The sequence below is a fragment of the Ambystoma mexicanum genome, chromosome 7q, assembly GCF_040938575.1.
Source record: "Ambystoma mexicanum isolate Mex_15411 chromosome 7q, UKY_AmexF1_1, whole genome shotgun sequence".
Lineage (NCBI taxonomy): Eukaryota > Metazoa > Chordata > Amphibia > Caudata > Ambystomatidae > Ambystoma > Ambystoma mexicanum.
The window spans coordinates 261,336,562-261,355,545 of NC_090941.1; positions in this window are offsets into that span (position 1 = coordinate 261,336,562).

An 18,984-nucleotide genomic window follows, 5' to 3' on the forward strand; every position below is an offset into this window, starting at 1 on the left:
CCCCACTCATGTCCAACTCATGTTCCCCACCACCCCCACCCCCCAGCACTGTGGGGCACCTGCCAGCAGGCCCCCACCCATGTCCAACTCATGTTCCCCTGCACCCCCACCCCCCAGCACTGTGGGGCACCTGCCAGCAGGCCACCACCCATGTCCAACTCATGTTCCCCACCACCCCCACCCCCTAGCACTGTGGGGCACCTGCCAGCAGGCCCCCACCCATGTCCAACTCATGTTCCCCACCACCCCCACCCCCCAGCACTGTGGGGCACCTGCCAGCAGGCCCCCACCCATGTCTCCCACCACCCCCACCCCCCAGCCACCAGGGGCAGCCTCCACCAGGCCCCCACTCATGTCTTCCACCACCCCCACCCCCCAGCAGTGCAGGGGCACCCTCCACCAGGCCCCCACCCATGTCTCCCACCACCCCCACCCCCCAGCACTGTGGGGCACCTGCCAGCAGGCCCCCACCCATGTCTCCCACCACCCCCACACCCCAGCAGTGCAGGGTCACCCTCCACCAGGCCCCCACCCATGCCTCCCACCACCCCCACCCCCCAGCAGTGCAGGGTCACCCTCCACCAGGCCCCCAACCATGTCTCCCACCACCCCCACCCCCCAGCCACCAGGGGCAGCCTCCACCAGGCCCCCACTCATGTCTCCCACCACCCCCACCCCCCAGTAGTGCAGGGGCACCCACCACCAGGCCCCCATCCATGTCTCCCACCACCCCCACCCCCCAGCCACCAGGGGCAGCCTCCACCAGGCCCCCACTCATGTCTCCCACCACCCCCACCCCCCAGCAGTGCAGGGGCACCCTCCACAAGGCCCCCACCCATGTCTCCCACCCCCCACACCCCCCACACCCCCCAGCACTGTGGGGCACCTGCCAGCAGGCCCCCACCCATGTCTCCCACCACCCCCACCCCCAGCCACCAGGGGCAGCCTCCACCAGGCCCCCACTCATGTCTCCCACCACCCCCACCCCCCAGCAGTGCAGGGGCACCCTCCACCCGGCCCCCACCCATGTTTCCCACCACCCCCACCCCCCAGCACTGTGGGGCACCTGCCAGCAGGCCCCCACCCATGTCTCCCACCACCCCCATCCCCCAGCAGTGCAGGGTCACCCGCCACCAGGCCCCCACCCATGTCTCCCACCCCCCAGCACTGTGGGGCACCTGCCAACAGGCCCCCACCCATGTCTCCCACCACCCCACCCCCCAGCAGTGCAGGGTCACCCGCCACCAGGCCCCCACCCATGTCTCCCACCACCCCCACCCCCCAGCAGTGCAGGGTCACCCTCCACCAGGCCCCCACCCATGTCTCCCACCACCCCCACCCCCCAGCAGTGCAGGGTCACCCTCCACCAGGCCCCCACCCATGTCTCCCACCCCCTCCAGCACTGTGGTGCACCTGCCAGCAGGCCCCCACTCATGTCCAACTCATGTTCCCCACCACCCCCACCCCCCAGCACTGTGGGGCACCTGCCAGCAGGACCCCACCCATGTCCAACTCATGTTCCCCACCACCCCCACCCCCCAGCACTGTGGGGCACCTGCCAGCAGGCCCCCACCCATGTCCAACTCATGTTCCCCACCACCCCCACCCCCCAGCACTGTGGGGCACCTGCCAGCAGGCCCCCACCCATGTCTCCCAACCCCCCCACCCCCCAGCACTGTGGGGCACCTGCCAGCAGGCCCCCACCCATGTCTCCCACCACCCCCACCCCCCAGCCACCAGGGGCAGCCTCCACCAGGCCCCCACTCATGTCTCCCACCACCCCCACCCCCAGCAGTGCAGGGGCACCCTCCACCAGGCCCCCACCCATGTCTCCCACCACCCCCACACCCCAGCACTGTGGGGCACCTGCCAGCAGGCCCCCACCCATGTCTCCCACTACCCCCACCCCCCAGCAGTGCAGGGTCACCCTCCACCAGGCCCCCACCCATGTCTTCCACCACCCCCACCCCCCAGCAGTGCAGGGTCACCCTTCACCAGGCCCCCACCCATGTCTCCCACCACCCCCACCCCCCAGCAGTGCAGGGTCACCCTCCACCAGGCCCCCACCCATGTCTCCCACCACCCGTACCCACCAGCCACCAGGGGCAGCCTCCACCATGCCCCCACTCATGTCTCCCACCACCCCCACCCCCCAGCAGTGCAGGGGCACCCTCCACCAGGCCCCCACCCATGTCTCCCACCACCCCCACCCCCCAGCACTGTGGGGCACCTGCCAGCAGGCCCCCACCCATGTCTCCCACCACCCCCACCCCCCAGCAGTGCAGGGGTACCCTCCACCAGGCCCCCACCCATGTCTCCCACCACCCCCACCCCCCAGCACTGTGGGGCACCTGCCAGCAGGCCCCCACCCATGTCTCCCACCACCCCCACCCCCCAGCAGTGCAGGGTCACCCGCCACCAGGCCCCCACCCATGTCTCCCACCACCCCCACCCCCCAGCAGTTCAGGGTCACCCTCCACAAGGCCCCCGCCCATGTCTCCCACCACCCCAACCCCCCAGCAGTGCAGGGTCACCCTCCACCAGGGCCCCACCCATGTCTCCCACCCCCCCAGCACTGTGGTGCACCTGCCAGCAGGCCCCCACTCATGTCCAACTCATGTTCCCCACCACCCCCACCCCCCAGCACTGTGGGGCACCTGCCAGCAGGCCCCCACCCATGTCCAACTCATGTTCCCCTGCACCCCCACCCCCCAGCACTGTGGGGCACCTGCCAGCAGGCCACCACCCATGTCCAACTCATGTTCCCCACCACCCCCACCCCCTAGCACTGTGGGGCACCTGCCAGCAGGCCCCCACCCATGTCCAACTCATGTTCCCCACCACCCCCACCCCCCAGCACTGTGGGGCACCTGCCAGCAGGCCCCCACCCATGTCTCCCACCACCCCCACCCCCCAGCCACCAGGGGCAGCCTCCACCAGGCCCCCACTCATGTCTTCCACCACCCCCACCCCCCAGCAGTGCAGGGGCACCCTCCACCAGGCCCCCACCCATGTCTCCCACCACCCCCACCCCCCAGCACTGTGGGGCACCTGCCAGCAGGCCCCCACCCATGTCTCCCAGCACCCCCACATCCCAGCAGTGCAGGGTCACCCTCCACCAGGCCCCCACCCATGCCTCCCACCACCCCCACCCCCCAGCAGTGCAGGGTCACCCTCCACCAGGCCCCCAACCATGTCTCCCACCACCCCCACCCCCCAGCCACCAGGGGCAGCCTCCACCAGGCCCCCACTCATGTCTCCCACCACCCCCACCCGCCAGTAGTGCAGGGGCACCCACCACCAGGCCCCCATCCATGTCTCCCACCACCCCCACCCCCCAGCCACCAGGGGCAGCCTCTACCAGGCCCCCACTCATGTCTCCCACCACCACCGCCCCCCAGCAGTGCAGGGGCACCCTCCACAAGGCCCCCACCCATGTCTCCCACCCCCCACACCCCCCACACCCCCCAGCACTGTGGGGCACCTGCCAGCAGGCCCCCACCCATGTCTCCCACCACCCCCACCCCCAGCCACCAGGGGCAGCCTCCACCAGGCCCCCACTCATGTCTCCCACCACCCCCACCCCCCAGCAGTGCAGGGGCACCCTCCACCCGGCCCCCACCCATGTCTCCCACCACCCCCACCCCCCAGCACTGTGGGGCACCTGCCAGCAGGCCCCCACCCATGTCTCCCACCACCCCCATCCCCCAGCAGTGCAGGGTCACCCGCCACCAGGCCCCCACCCATGTCTCCCACCCCCCAGCACTGTGGGGCACCTGCCAACAGGCCCCCACCCATGTCTCCCACCACCCCACCCCCCAGCAGTGCAGGGTCACCCGCCACCAGGCCCCCACCCATGTCTCCCACCACCCCCACCCCCCAGCAGTGCAGGGTCACCCTCCACCAGGCCCCCACCCATGTCTCCCACCACCCCCACCCCCCAGCAGTGCAGGGTCACCCTCCACCAGGCCCCCACCCATGTCTCCCACCCCCTCCAGCACTGTGGTGCACCTGCCAGCAGGCCCCCACTCATGTCCAACTCATGTTCCCCACCACCCCCACCCCCCAGCACTGTGGGGCACCTGCCAGCAGGACCCCACCCATGTCCAACTCATGTTCCCCACCACCCCCACCCCCCAGCACTGTGGGGCACCTGCCAGCAGGCCCCCACCCATGTCCAACTCATGTTCCCCACCACCCCCACCCCCCAGCACTGTGGGGCACCTGCCAGCAGGCCCCCACCCATGTCTCCCAACCCCCCCACCCCCCAGCACTGTGGGGCACCTGCCAGCAGGCCCCCACCCATGTCTCCCACCACCCCCACCCCCCAGCCACCAGGGGCAGCCTCCACCAGGCCCCCACTCATGTCTCCCACCACCCCCACCCCCCAGCAGTGCAGGGGCACCCTCCACCAGGCCCCCACCCATGTCTCCCACCACCCCCACACCCCAGCACTGTGGGGCACCTGCCAGCAGGCCCCCACCCATGTCTCCCACTACCCCAACCCCCAGCAGTGCAGGGTCACCCTCCACCAGGCCCCCACCCATGTCTTCCACCACCCCCAACCCCCAGCAGTGCAGGGTCACCCTTCACCAGGCCCCCACCCATGTCTCCCACCACCCCCACCCCCCAGCAGTGCAGGGTCACCCTCCACCAGGCCCCCACCCATGTCTCCCACCACCCGTACCCCCCAGCCACCAGGGGCAGCCTCCACCATGCCCCCACTCATGTCTCCCACCACCCCCACCCCCCAGCAGTTCAGGGGCACCCTCCACCAGGCCCCCACCCATGTCTCCCACCACCCCCACCCCCCAGCACTGTGGGGCACCTGCCAGCAGGCCCCCACCCATGTCTCCCACCACCCCCACCCCCCAGCAGTGCAGGGTCCCCCTCCACCAGGCCCCCACCCATGTTTCCCACCACCCCCACCCCCACCCCCCAGCAGTGCAGGGTCACCCTCCACCAGGCCCCCACCCATGTCTCCCCCCCCCAGCACTGTGGTGCACCTGCCAGCAGGCCCCCACTCATGTCCAACTCATGTTCCCCACCACCCCCACCCCCCAGCACTGTGGGGCACCTGCCAGTAGGCCCCCACCCATGTCCAACTCATGTTCCCCACCACCCCCACCCCCCAGCACTGTGAGGCACCTGCCAGCCTGCCCCCAGCCATGACCAACTCATATTCCCCTGCACCCCCACCCCCCAGCACTGTGGGGCACCTGCCAGCAGGCCCCCACCCATGTCCAACTCATGTTCCCCACCACCCCCACCCCCCAGCACTGTGGGGCACCTGCCAGCAGGCCCCCACCCATGTCCAACTCACATTCCCCACCACCCCCACCCCCCAGCACTGTGGGGCACCTGCCAGCAGGCCCCCGCCCATGTCCAACTCTGTTCCCCAGCCAACATGTCATCACAATCTAGATCCCTGGTCCCTATGGTCAGCCTCCAAATGCAAAACACCCACCCGAGTATTGCATCCACCCACTCATAATTGGCAATTACATGACAGAACACCAATTGCAAGTTCTGAAACAAACACATTTCCCTCACAATGGGTGTCAGTGAATCTCAAAACCCATATCATGATATGCATGAAACCAATGAGATGATACTACACATTGAAGTATGATAACAAAATATGTATTAAAGGAAACATAAATAGAATCAGAAATAAAGAAACAGAAATGTGAATGTACAAAAATGAAAAGAAGCATGTCCGTGAAAAAAAGCAAAACCAAAAATCAAAATCCAAAGTAATGGTGTCCAAAGTCACTGTCCACAAAACAAAATCCAATGGGAAATAAAAAAGAAAGCCATTGCTCCATGGTTAAAATGTGAAAGAAAAATACAATCCAACAGTGAACTATGTACATACAAACAAGCCAGGGTCCATTATCCCAACAAAAGAAAGGAAACCTATCTAACTACACTAACTAATAAAATAAACTATATACAAAAATGAGGCCAATGTCCGAAAGGTCCAAAATAAATTTAAAAAAAAATGAAACCTAACACTACCTACATAACTATGTACAAGGGCAGCGGGCTAGTTTGACGGCTCACTTGTGGATGTCCCGGCCCAGGGCATCATCGAACTCCTGCTCAATGTCCCAGAGGCGGTCCTGCTCCATGGCCCCGAGGGTCCGCAGGGCCGTCGACGTGTCCACCTCCAAACCCCTGCGGATTGCCTCGAGGCACTCTGCCCGCCTCAGGGCCCTCCGCATGGAGTTCTCCGCCCTGACCATTGTGAGCCGTGCCTCTTCCGCCCGCTGCCGCTCCGCATCTATGGCGTGGCCCAACCGCTGCCACACGGAAGACACTCTCTGTCCTGGGTCCTCCTGCCCTCCGGCCGATGCCTGCCCCTCCGATGTTGAAGGCCCCGAGCCTTCATGGCTCCCACCACGGTTCTGCTGCTGCTGTGCCTCTGCCCGTGCACTGCCTCCTGCTGCCTGCACATCCTCCGCCGGCTGGGGTGCAGTCGTTGATGTGGCCTCCCCTGCTGGACGTCCGACTCCCGACTGTGGCAGGGATGCCTCCTCCACCAGCCTGGCCGCACCGTCAGAGGCAGCTCCACAGGGCACCCAGGTGACTGATGGGTGGGAAGATGGCACGGAGGACGACTGGCGCGTAGGGGGTTCAGTTGAGGAGGGGGTCGGAGCAAGCCCCATCATACGGAGGAATCCGGCCTGGGTGACCTGTCCCAGCAGGCTGACGCGGTCAACGAGCCATCAGAGATGACGTGCACTCTCCTCATGAAAAGACTGCAGGTCACCTCGCATGGCCCGTTGACGCAACGCCACACAACTCAGAACAGGCTTAACCCAGACCCGGATAGCCACGTCCGCAGGCAGAGGAAGGCCAGTTGTCGTGAGCTCATCCCCTGCCTGAAAACGGGTCTGGACGTAGGCATCCCTGCTCGTGCAAGATGATGCAGGGACAGGATCAGGGACAGGATTGCACACAGGCACCTCCGCGGCGGCCTGTGCTGCCTCCTATCCATGGTCCTGCTCTGCACCACTAGCACCAGTGGGATCCCCACCTCCAGACCCCGTCTCTGTTGCTTGCACGGCCTCCTCCACCAAACCCCCCACCAACCTGGATGACTCCGTGCCATCTTCCCCTGTTGGGCCCTGTGGGGTCCCAGCTGCCCCTTCTGCTGCCGAGGAGTCCAACTCCAACCTCCGCCTCTTGGACCTCCCCCTGGCAGCTGCGGCATGGGACGCAGCACCAGACTCCTCACTCCCCGACGAGATGACAACATGGGCGGGGAGCCGGGCCTTGCGTCTCCGGCTGGCGGTGGGATCCCTGCCGCTGTGCTCCACAGCACCTTCTCCGCCCTCTTCATCAGTTGACGCTGCAGACAGGGAGAAATAAAACACAGGCATCAGGGCACTGTACAATGGACACATGCACACATGACAGTTGTACATGAGTGGCATTGGCAAACCTCAGACATGTCATCACAATCCCCAACACACATGTCATTTCAACTCGCACACATGAGCCATACCACAGCCATATCGCAACTGCCAGCACCATCCATACACATACAACAGCATGAGCAGGCAAAGGTGAGCCAGACATCACATGCAACACAGGAAGTGCACCACACATGTACACACACCACCACACTTGCATGCATGTGTACACCTCTGCCAAGTGTCGCAGTGTTCCGATGGGCATCCATGTCACATCTGCCGATCAGGCTTCCACATACCGCTGTCACATGCATCCATGTTGGATCACTGTTGCACCCTTGTCATATACACACACATGCACATGTACACAGTGCTGATACATGCAGCGGAAAACAACATACATGCGTGACATCACGGACACGTCTACTTACATACACATTCATCCAAACATGTGTGCCCACACAACTGCATTTGGCATGCAAGCCTACACACACAAGCACCATCCATGTCTCACACATTCCAGCCCTCGCATGTGTTAGCCCCACGGCCCTGTACACCCCCACCCATACTCGACCCCATACAAACAGATGTGCAACCTGCACACTACTGAAAAATCACCACACGCACATCTCACAATCAGGATGCATGTACACTTACCGCTCGACTCCAGACGGGTCTGCCTCTCAAGGACCTGGACGTGGAGCGCTGGGGATATGCGTTCCAGGACCCTCATCTGTTCTTCCGACAAGTGGCCCCGGCGCCCCTTGGCATCCGCTGCCTTCAAGAGGCGCCGGGCCTTGTTCAGGGTCCTGGACCTGAAGTCCTCCCAGCGCTTCTTGACATGTTGTAAGTCGCGGACTGCCACCCCCTCCGCGTTGATGGCAGTCACGATGTCAGTCCAGATCCGAGTCCGTCCTTCCTTGTCGGCGCGGGAACTTCCGAAGAGGGCATCATACTGCCCCAGGACTTGCTCCACCAGGACACCAACTTCCCTGGCACTGAAGCTGGTGCCCCTCTGCCTCTCTGGCCGGGGGTTGTCAGTGGTCTCAGATGGTGTTTGCCCCGACATGACAACCCCAGAGGCAGGAGTGGGTGGGCAACTGGGTCCTGGGGCTGGGCTGTGGAGCGATGGAATCCCAGTCGGGAGTCTTCGGTTCCAGCAGGGGTGGTCACAGCAACAGCACCCCTGGCTGATGTGCAGGCAGCAAATGGCAGGGCACGTGGGCAGCAGGCAGTCAGGCAGCAGCAGATGGCAGGTGGGAGCGTGCTGGGGGCTCTGGGGGGCAGTAGTTTGGCCTTCTGGGCAGGAGCGTGGTCTTCCGTGTGCTTACGCGTGGCCAGCTTGATACGGAGTGAATTGGCACGTGAAAATCCTGCACGTTTGCGTGTAATTCGAGGAAAGGCCCTTAGCGCATATGCACGGCAGCACGCATATGCGATATCATTGGACCAAAGGCCTTTAGCGCGTGAGCGCGTCTGTAACGTGACGCGCGCGGGTGTTTCCCTCATTACACGTGATGACAGAGCACACGTGGATTTCCACCAATCGCGTGTGAAAGTTCCCGCGCACCCTGAAACACACGTACCCAGGCCAATCGCGTGTATGCTCACTTCCCTCCGATTACACGCGATGACACTCGGACGTACAGTTTTACCACGTATCCGAATACAGGAAACCCGCACACGGCAAAAGACGTGCACAGGCGTCAACGCGTCCGCCACACGGAGGCAGGCGGAAGCGTCCCCGCGCACAGCATAAAAGTGCGCGCAAACAACAAACGCGTATATACAGCTACGATGAATGCCCCATTTGTCGCAGCACTGATCGTGGGACACCGCAGGAGGAGGAGAATAGCCAGGGCACGCATTTTCGCACCACGGACAAGCCTTTTTGGGATGCCTGACGACCAGGTCTATGGCAGGTATAGGTTTCCACCCCATATCATCCTAGACCTGGTCAGGGAGTGGGAAGATGACCTTACATCCCCCACCCTTTGCTCCCAAGCATTGAGCCCCTTGGAGAAGCTGCTCAATGTCCTGCATTTTTTGGCCACTGGGTCATTTCAGCGGACCACTGCCATAGTGGGGGGGGTCTCACAGGCCACGCAGTCACGGTGCCTACACCAGGTACTGGCAATCTTGACAGTGCGCCCCTCAGTCCGAAGGCACATATACATGCCCAGAACACCCGCAGAAAGGCAGGCCGTTGTCCTGGATTTTTCAGGGTGGCACACTTCCCCAAAGTGCTCGGTGCCATAGATTGCACCCATGTGGCCCTACGTCCACCTAGGGCCACTGAGCACATCTACCGAAACCGCAAGCACTGGCATTCCATCAATGTACAGGTGGTATGCGATGTAAAGGGAATCATCACCTCTGTCTATGCAAACTACCCTGGCTCCACCTATGACAGTTTCATATACAGAATGTCCGCCCTGAGCCGGGCCCTGGAAGCTGGGCAGCATGGCGACACATGGCTCCTAGGTCAGTACAAATGCCCTTGCACATGCATGCAAGTCACACACAGACAAATATCCAAACCCTAATAATCTCAACTATTATCACCTCCCCAGGGGACAGTGCCTACCCTCTGAGCAACCACATGATGATGCCGATCCGGAACCCCACCACACCACCCCAGGTAAGATACAACGCCGCCCATATTGCAACCAGGGGCATAGTGGAGCGCACATTCGGAGTGCTTAAGTCACGTTTCCGCTCCCTTGACCGCTCTGGTGGGCAACTACTCTATGCACCACCAGTAGTGTGCAGGATCATTGTGGCAGCATGTGTCCTGCACAATGTTGCAACACGGCAGGGCGTCCCGGTGGACATGGTGGTGCCCCCACATCCCCAACCACAGGCACAGGCGCTGCCCATGGGAGGGGACAGGGCACATGGCGAGGAAGCCTGGACCCAGCTTGTGGCCACATTTTTCACCTAAACTCCCACCCCTGCGGAGTGCACACAGGCCTGGCACATACCAGGTGACAATCGATGATGACAAAGTGACAGTCAACTGTCACAACCCTACCACCCTGAGATAGTTGCCATGGAAGTGCCACATTGTCTGCATCCCTAGCTACTTAAACACAAGCTATCCCGTGTGACCAAAAGGCACACATATGACACATGACATGATATGGCCTATACACAAGTATTTCAAGGTGCGATGAGGCAGGGAGGGGGGAAACAAGGGAAGACAGACAACGGTACTACTAGGCCAGGTGTCATTGAGATTGTGCAAGTGCAGGGGTAGGGGGAAGGGAAAAGTGCAAGGGGGGGGGGAGTGCAGTACAGGGGAAGTAGCCCAAAATAAAAATACATAGGTCGGCTGGTGGCAACTGCAAAGGTAAGTGCAGACAAGTGCTGGGAAGGGTGGGCTGTAGGGATAGAGAGACAGTACCGCAGTGCAGGGGTTCCCAGGGAGGCAGTGCAAGTGGAGAGTGGCTGGGCCAGGGACCGAGGTCGGTGAGAGTGGCCCAGTTGCAGCTCCAGTGCAGTTCCAGTGAAGAATTCTGCAAGGGAGAGGCAGAGAGAAAGCAGAAGCAAAGAGGAAGGTCTTGAGGTGCTTCCAGAACTGGAGATGGTTCCCCTCAAGTTCAAGTCAGGCAGGAAGGCTGTTCCAGAGAGAGGGCCCTGCCGCGGAGAGAGATCTACCCCCAGCTAGTTGCTCTGAGAAGCGGATGACCCTGACATGCAAGGTGTGCATCACACACACCTGCAAAACAGGCCAGGGCCATCACTGTCATGTCACTCAAACCCTCCCAAACCACAACATGACATGGCAAGCAATACCCATACACCAACACAGTAATGATAAGGAACACATTGCCATGTCCTAAATGTACAGTCCCATCAGACAATGATGCCTGACCCGGAATCAGATGAAATGACAGACCACCAAAATCTCCCACCCAAAATAAGTCATTTCCAAATGCATGACAAGAGTCGTAGACGTAACATAACAATGAATGCCTGTCTACATGCACATTGTGCATTGCAAAATCAACACTGCAGCTCATGTGTGCAGTGTCCTACTCCTGCAACACACTGCTCAGCGCACAGCACAGTGAACAGCCATTGTGTGTGATGCACACCCTGAGCATCACATCTAAGTGACAGACCACATCAAACAGCAAATTAGGCATGTACAGGATCCATAATCAGTCACAGAACATGTGCTGCAGGGACACAGTGGGCACCAGAAGGCAAACAGTGTACACGTGGATATGCAAGGGTGGGAGTACATGTAGTGCATCAGAGTGCAAGTGTGTGGTTCTGCAAGGACATGCACTCCACATATGCATGTGCACTCAAGTGACCATTAGTGTTCTCTACACATCACATGTGAACATTCACCATGTGTACACCCCAGCATGTCAAACCACAACTATCCCCTCGCACCTGAAAGGAAAACACAACACATGAACAGGCATTGATCAGCAGAACACAACATGTACATACGATACCACCATTACAATGTCAGAGTTCCCATCACACTGCAGAGCAAGGCAACTATCAACAACAACCCCCCCCTCCCTCACAAATGACCATGATCCACTGAACAACTGCACCTGGGTCATGGAGCCTTCAAACCTCAATTCCACCTGGCCACAGGATCACCTTTACCCTTCGTCAACATCTCCCACCTTGTATGTAAAAAGGTGCCTGCACCCTCAGAATCAATGTCCAGAATCACAAAATCCAAGCCAGAAAAACGAACCAGAACACCCTCCAGTAGATGACTTGACGTAGCAGTACATCACAAAGGCCAAGGACTACCACAATGATGCAACAACCAAGGTAGCACAGCAAAACAATGTCACGACAGGATGTGAAACATGTGTGGTACATGACATAGGATGATGCACCATGAACAGATGTGTACTGTCACAGGTCCCCTGTACAGGCGCAGGAGTGTCACGAAACAACCACCCCCACCATGTCCCGGGTGCCTGCAAGGTCAAACTCACACAGGCCCCTGAGACCCTGATGGGGAAGCAGGTTCAGGGATATGCAGTCGGGACAGGTGTTGACACACTGGATGACTGGAATGAGTGGCAGGAGAGGGGAGGAGGAATGACACATGAAAGTAGGGAATGCACGAAAATGTACTACCTGCATGAACACATACACAATCCAAACAAACTTGGACATCATTGTCATGGCCTTCTGTAGTCCAGGCTCAGGAGTGGTACGAACCAACCACCCCCTCTAGGGTTTTGGCGCCTGCAAGTTCGGGGCTTACACAGGCATCCGCAACCCCAGCGGGGAAAGAGGGTCAGGGAACGTTGCTTGGATAGGTACGGGAAGCAGGAACACCGGGTAGAGGGTACAGGGTTCAAAATTGCATAGGATCACGAGTGATTAGGGAGAAAAAACATACCAAATTGAACCACACATACATCCATGCATTAGTACACTCCCCAGCAAGCCTATGCAGAGCAGTTTGAAAGAAAAACAACAAGACACTTAGCTCTGTTTTTGAGTGCTGGCCTCCTGCCTGCGCACTCTCAGGTCCGGTTACAGGAGCACTGCAATGCTGCAAAGAGAGCCACAGTCAACAACCTGTACGTGCCAATTACACAAAAACACAACACCAAACATGCCCCATAGCAAAAAACGACTCTACAAACAGACAATCTGGTGTCGATGCTTCGTACCCATATATAACATCACCCCTGTGACGGGTCATACACAGTCAATGCAGTAAGTCAGCCACTGGTGGGTGCGTGGCAAATGGAACACCAATGTGTCACAATTCACACAACATGCAATGTTCCCTGGGTAAGCAGACAGACCCATATAGCAAGCCATGACTTCACAGCAAGTTGCGTACCACCATGACCGAAACAAAGTTGGCAGTGCATTTATCATAAAGTACAAGGAAAAAACATGCACTGCACCTGAGTGTGTCCCTTGCTGTATGTCCCTGTGAGCTGCCCCTTTCCATGTCTCGGAAGGCTACATGGTTGATACAAGTGCCTCAATGGACCTTGGTGTACCGGAGGGTATGCGCCACTGCCCCTGCATGTGTCCCAGACAACCCTACTATCAACAGCCATCAGTCCACCAACACATCTGAGCTGCATTTTGTGCTTCAACACCAATATTCGTCTAAGCTCACCCTCAGTGCTGTGACTAAGCCTGCATGTGCAACTCGCCTGGTGCAAGCTTTGCTGTGTCGTGGCCCCCCTGTGATGCTCACCTTGCCTGGAGTTCCTTGGAACATGTCAGCAGTTCTAGTATGTGGGTCTGCAATCCCTGTGCCTCTGCTTGTGCACACATGTGCATGTCGGCACCAACAAACGGGTCCCGAATTCCGTCATCCAATGGGCCATGTCTGCTGGCAAAGGTGCTCTGGAGGCTCATCCCCCTGCAGAAAGGGCATGAAACACATGATTAATGCTTCAAAGTCATCTGTGTGTGTCTCATCAGGCATCTCATTACTTGACCATGTCAGAGAGTCACATCACAAATCACACCATCAGTCCGTCTTTCACATCCAAAGTGTGGAACACTATCTACAACATGAATTGCAACAAGCACGTGTACATGAAAGATATGAAACATACTACACAATGCATAGCAATCAATGTACACATTAATCATGACACACCACATCTAGCAAAAGCTGGACAGTGGACAATAACACCAAAATCATCCCCACTAGGGGTGTCAACACAAGTCACACAGCACCAGACATGCCACAGATATGACAGTCCAAAGCCCTTGTGTAATATTCTGTAACACCGAACCATCCTTGCGAGCCCATGGATAAGGGAGGCAGGAGTGGCATATGTGAGTCAAGGACCCCAAGCAGCAATCATATACACAAGACAAGCCTGAAGGGCCCAGCTGGAACAGACAGTGGAAGCCTTCAAAAGCCACAAAGCACCGCACCGTCACATGAAAGCACAATAGACTAGCAATTTTAAACTAAATTAACTATTAACTAATTACACTAACAATGGAAAACCTACATTACCTAATTAAACTAACTATCAAACAGAAACTTAACTAACTAAACTAAAAGAAAAATCAAAAATGGCCACATACGACACGAGGGGGAGGGGAGGCACCCAGGAGGGGGGAGGTACAGGGTGCTGCTCAACATCCACATGCGATGATGCTGAGCCAAAAATAAAAACCTCCATGGGCTCAATGCCTGCACAGCCCGATCTATGTGGGAGATAGATGGTCGTCCGAGTCTGGCTCATCCTGGAAAGGAGGACCTGGCACAGTAGCCTGGCCACGCCTAGCAGCAGCTTGCCCCTCGTCTGCAGCAAGTCTGCCAGACGGGTGAGCCTGGTTCTGTGTGGCGATGTGACATAGGTCTGCATGCAGAACCTCACGTGATACACGTGCTTCCTCTTGCAAGGTAGCACGTGTAACACGGAGTTCCTCCTGCAAGGCCTGGCTGGTCAACCGCTGCACCTCCCGGCAAGCCTGTAGCTCAGCCAAGATGGTACGCTCAAGCTGTGCAAACCTCTCCTCTGCCTGCTGCCTCTGGGACATCATAAGGACACCCAGAGTGGATCTGAGGAAAGCATACTCCTCCCTCAGGGCATCCATGTGCGCCTCTGCGTGAGCAGCAATTGCTTGACGCAGAGACGACATTTCAGCCTGGCGTGCCCTGTCTGAGGCCGCCATGCCCAGCCTGAGCGAGCGGGCCGTGGACCATGCCGCCTGCTGCTGGAGAAGCACCTGCCTAGCAGGGGGGAGCACAGATCGGGCCACGCGCTCCATGCTCTCAGCGATGTTCTCCATTGCTGCCCCCTGCCGTTCGGAATTGGCAGACATGTCTTGCTCCCACTCAGTATACAGCGGTTGCGCACGGCGACCGCCTTACCGGGCTTGACCCCAATGGGACCCAAGGACCGGGGGTCCTCGCTGTGTTGGCACCGCCCGCGGCTGCACGACTACATGCCCCTGTCGACGTGATGTCCCAGGCACATCCGTGACTGGTGTGGAGGGTGACCCTGCGTCCCGATCCACCATGGGCGGAGGAACCAAGACTGTCTGATCCCTCAGTGCAGGGGTCGCAGACAGAGGAGTGTCCACATCAGAATCACTCACCCCTGACACATGGACCTGATGCTCATCCAACTCAACATGGACGTCAGAGTCGTCATCAAGGCTGGACTAATAGGCAGCCAGAGACAAGATGGACTGCAGCACTTGGGGGTTTTCGTGGCCTACAACCCCACGACCCCCGCTAGTTCCGGGTTGATGTGGTGTTACCAACCCTGTGTCTGGCATGACAACACCATCCTCCGCCTCCATTGCGTCATCACCTGAAAAATAGAGAGAAAAAAGGTCACTACACTTGTCAGAAGCACACAACACACACACTCACCGACAGCAAACGCATCCGGCAGACATGTGACACACAACATATAACCTGGCATGCATGCTGGGTCAACTTTTAATAGCTTCTGTGATCAGACCTGTTGAAAGGTGGCAGTTTCCATGGAAGTGGGTCTATGCAGTGCAGAAACTGTGTACGCCACTCACTACCTACATGTACAAGGACTCCATGGTGTGTGCCAGGAAATGTGAAGGCAGTGCAATGTCAAATTCAGACATCACGTGCATTGTGCATTCAATGTGTACCATATCTAGAAGCCAAGCTCCCCTCCCCCCCAGTACCAAAGCAGGTTTGCCTAGCATGGTATCAAAAGGCTGACCATACACCTGTGTATTGACAGGCAGTGTTGACTGGCATCAACAGCTTAATGTGATTCAAATGACAACACTGCAAATGATGCTGGGACAGTGGGCAGGACACATGATGAAAACACTGGAGGCCGCCCACATGTGAAGAAGACACAACAAGAGTTGGACAGAGTCATTGGCCATTGAACAGGCAGAGGCCTGTGAGCCACACAGATTGTCAGAGCCCATACATGTGTGCAACGCAGGACTGAGCCACAGTTGACATGGGAAGGCTGATGAGATGGCAGGCAATGTATGTAACCAAGGACTTGTATTACAGTGATCATCCAGTCAAGGACACATAGGGGCATTCGTGCAATGCACATGGAGCATGAATGGGCACTCATGTCCCTGCGGGACATCTGACCCATGCACAGTACAAGTGAGATACCCTGCATCGAGTACTAAGGCTGTACCACACGGCATATGTCTGGCAGATTCTACGCTGGAAGTTAGCATCTACACAGGACACATGAACAAGAAAGTACACATTGGCAAGATTGAAGCAGACAAGTGCAAAGGTGGAACTGGGGTGCAGAGTGGCGGAGGAGGGGCAAGGGAGCATGCCTACATGGAGTCCCGCATGCAGGCAGAGGAGACATGCATGACGGAAGCATTGCATTACTTACACATCAGAACCATGTACACGTCACATGTAGCAGCAATCAAGCACAACACATCCCACAAGTGAAACACACACGTCCTCAACAAACACGCATCAACACTCACGGGACTGCACATCAAAGTCCAGCATCTCTCCCACTCCTTCGACCAATTCAGGTGGTATGAACTCCGCAATGAGAGCCTCATGCGGAGTGAGCTCTTCCTCCTCTGGTGCAGGCCCACCGCCAGTCACCAGAGTCAAGTTGTAATTAGAGGCACGCTTAGCCTTAGTGCTGCGCTTGATGTCATTCCAACGCTTTTTACACTCCTGCGCCGTGTGCACCTCATGACCGAATTAACTGACATGTTCCGCAACATGCTTCCAGTGGGTGTCACGTTGGGCAGCCGTAGTCTGACTATTGGCACCCACTAGCATGTCACGGCTGTGGCCCCGCACATAGTCCACGAGGAAGTCCAGTTCCTGCTTACAGAAAGGCTTCTTCCTCGACGTGCAGGAGGTCGTGGCTGTGTGTGGGGTCCCAGCATCTGTGGTGCAGGTGCAACCTTCCTCCTCTTGGACTGTGGCGCAGACCCTGGCTGGCTAATGCCGCCCTGACCAGTATGGCCAGTGGGTTTGGTGGATTGAGCCAAGGGAGTGGCAGGTGGAGGGATGACCAAAGGCCTGACTTGTGTCATTGGCAGCTGGGTGCCCACTAATGGACATTGCGCAGCAACATCAGCTGTGGCAGGGTCATTGACCGCAATGGTCCTGGTTGGCAGACTCACAACCGGGGTGCTGTTGGGTGCATCTGCCCTTGCACTTGCCAACACCCGGCTGTTCGGGGCAGCAGATGACATGACTGCCCCAGGGACACGTGTCTTGGTCTGAGCAGCCCGGCGTGCCCCTATGGTTTCCCCCCTGGCCTGTTGGAGATCTACCAAGGCCTCTTCAAGTGCCAACGCAGCCTGCGCTGGCAGACCCTGAGCCTGGGTGGCGGTGTCCACAGCTGCACCAGCAGCTACCACTACCCTTGGGCCCGTGGCAGTCGATGGAACGGACTGCCGGGTCGAACGGGTGCCAGTGCCAGATGCAGGAGCTGCATCCCCCGGAACCACAGGGGGTGGTGGCATGACTGCACCGACACATGGCACAACATTGTGCTCAAGTGGCGCACCCCTGCCTCTTCCCTCTCTGTGGCTGCCCTGGACACCCTGGAGTCCCCCTACTCCCTGGTCACCACGGCCACGTCCCCGACCACGCCCGCCACGAGGAGGACGCCCAGCTGAGGCGCCCCTCACCTTTGGTGCCCTTCCAACCATGGCACAGATGTAGTAGTGCTGGCACAGATGGAGTGGTGCCAATGGGAGGTGTACACCACAATTGACCTGGGCAATTGGGGTGAAGGGGGTGGGAAGCAAGATGTTAACAGCCCCCCTGCACCTGCAAGGCTGTATGTGACCCCGGTGATGTGGTGACGGGTCACGCAACGCTCAGGCACCCCAAAACTGCAGTAAAACCGTGCACGCAACCCTGCAGCCTACGTGCGTGGATTCAACCTCCCGCAGTACACGGTGGCACCCAGTAACACGAATAACACGTACGCGTGGGACACGCAGGCTACTATGACATTGAAAATGGGTGCGATACACAGGGGCACCCGCAGTGGGAAAAAGAGCGTGTGCGACTCACATTCTGACTAGCGCGATGCAGAAAAACACGCGTAGCCAACACCCCCGCCAAAAGAAGAGATACGTCCTTGATAGCTGTGAAGTTGTGATGGCGCGCGAAACAACAGGAAGTAGCAACACACGTCAGTCTCCACGAAAGGCACGTACAGCGAACTGCTGGGCCCGCTCACCTTTAACCCATGCTGAGGGAAACGCACGCGCGCGTCACGTCACTTACGCGTATGGGCCCTTTCCTCGTATTACACGCGGACGTGCAGTTTTTCACACGCGCTGAAATGCCCATGCACGCCTGTACACGTCACGTCACACGGGCGCTTGCGCTTGAGGGGCCTTCTGTACAATGAAAATGCGTATGCGCGAATTACACGCTGATGTGCCGAATTTTCACGTGCCAAATCACTCCGTATCAAGCTGGCCACGCGTAAGCACACGGAAGACCACGCTCCTGCCCAGAAGGCCAAACTACTGCCCCCCAGAGCCCCGAGCACGCTCCCACCTGCCATCTGCTGCTGCCTGACTGCCTGCTGCCCACGTGCCCTGCCTATTGCTG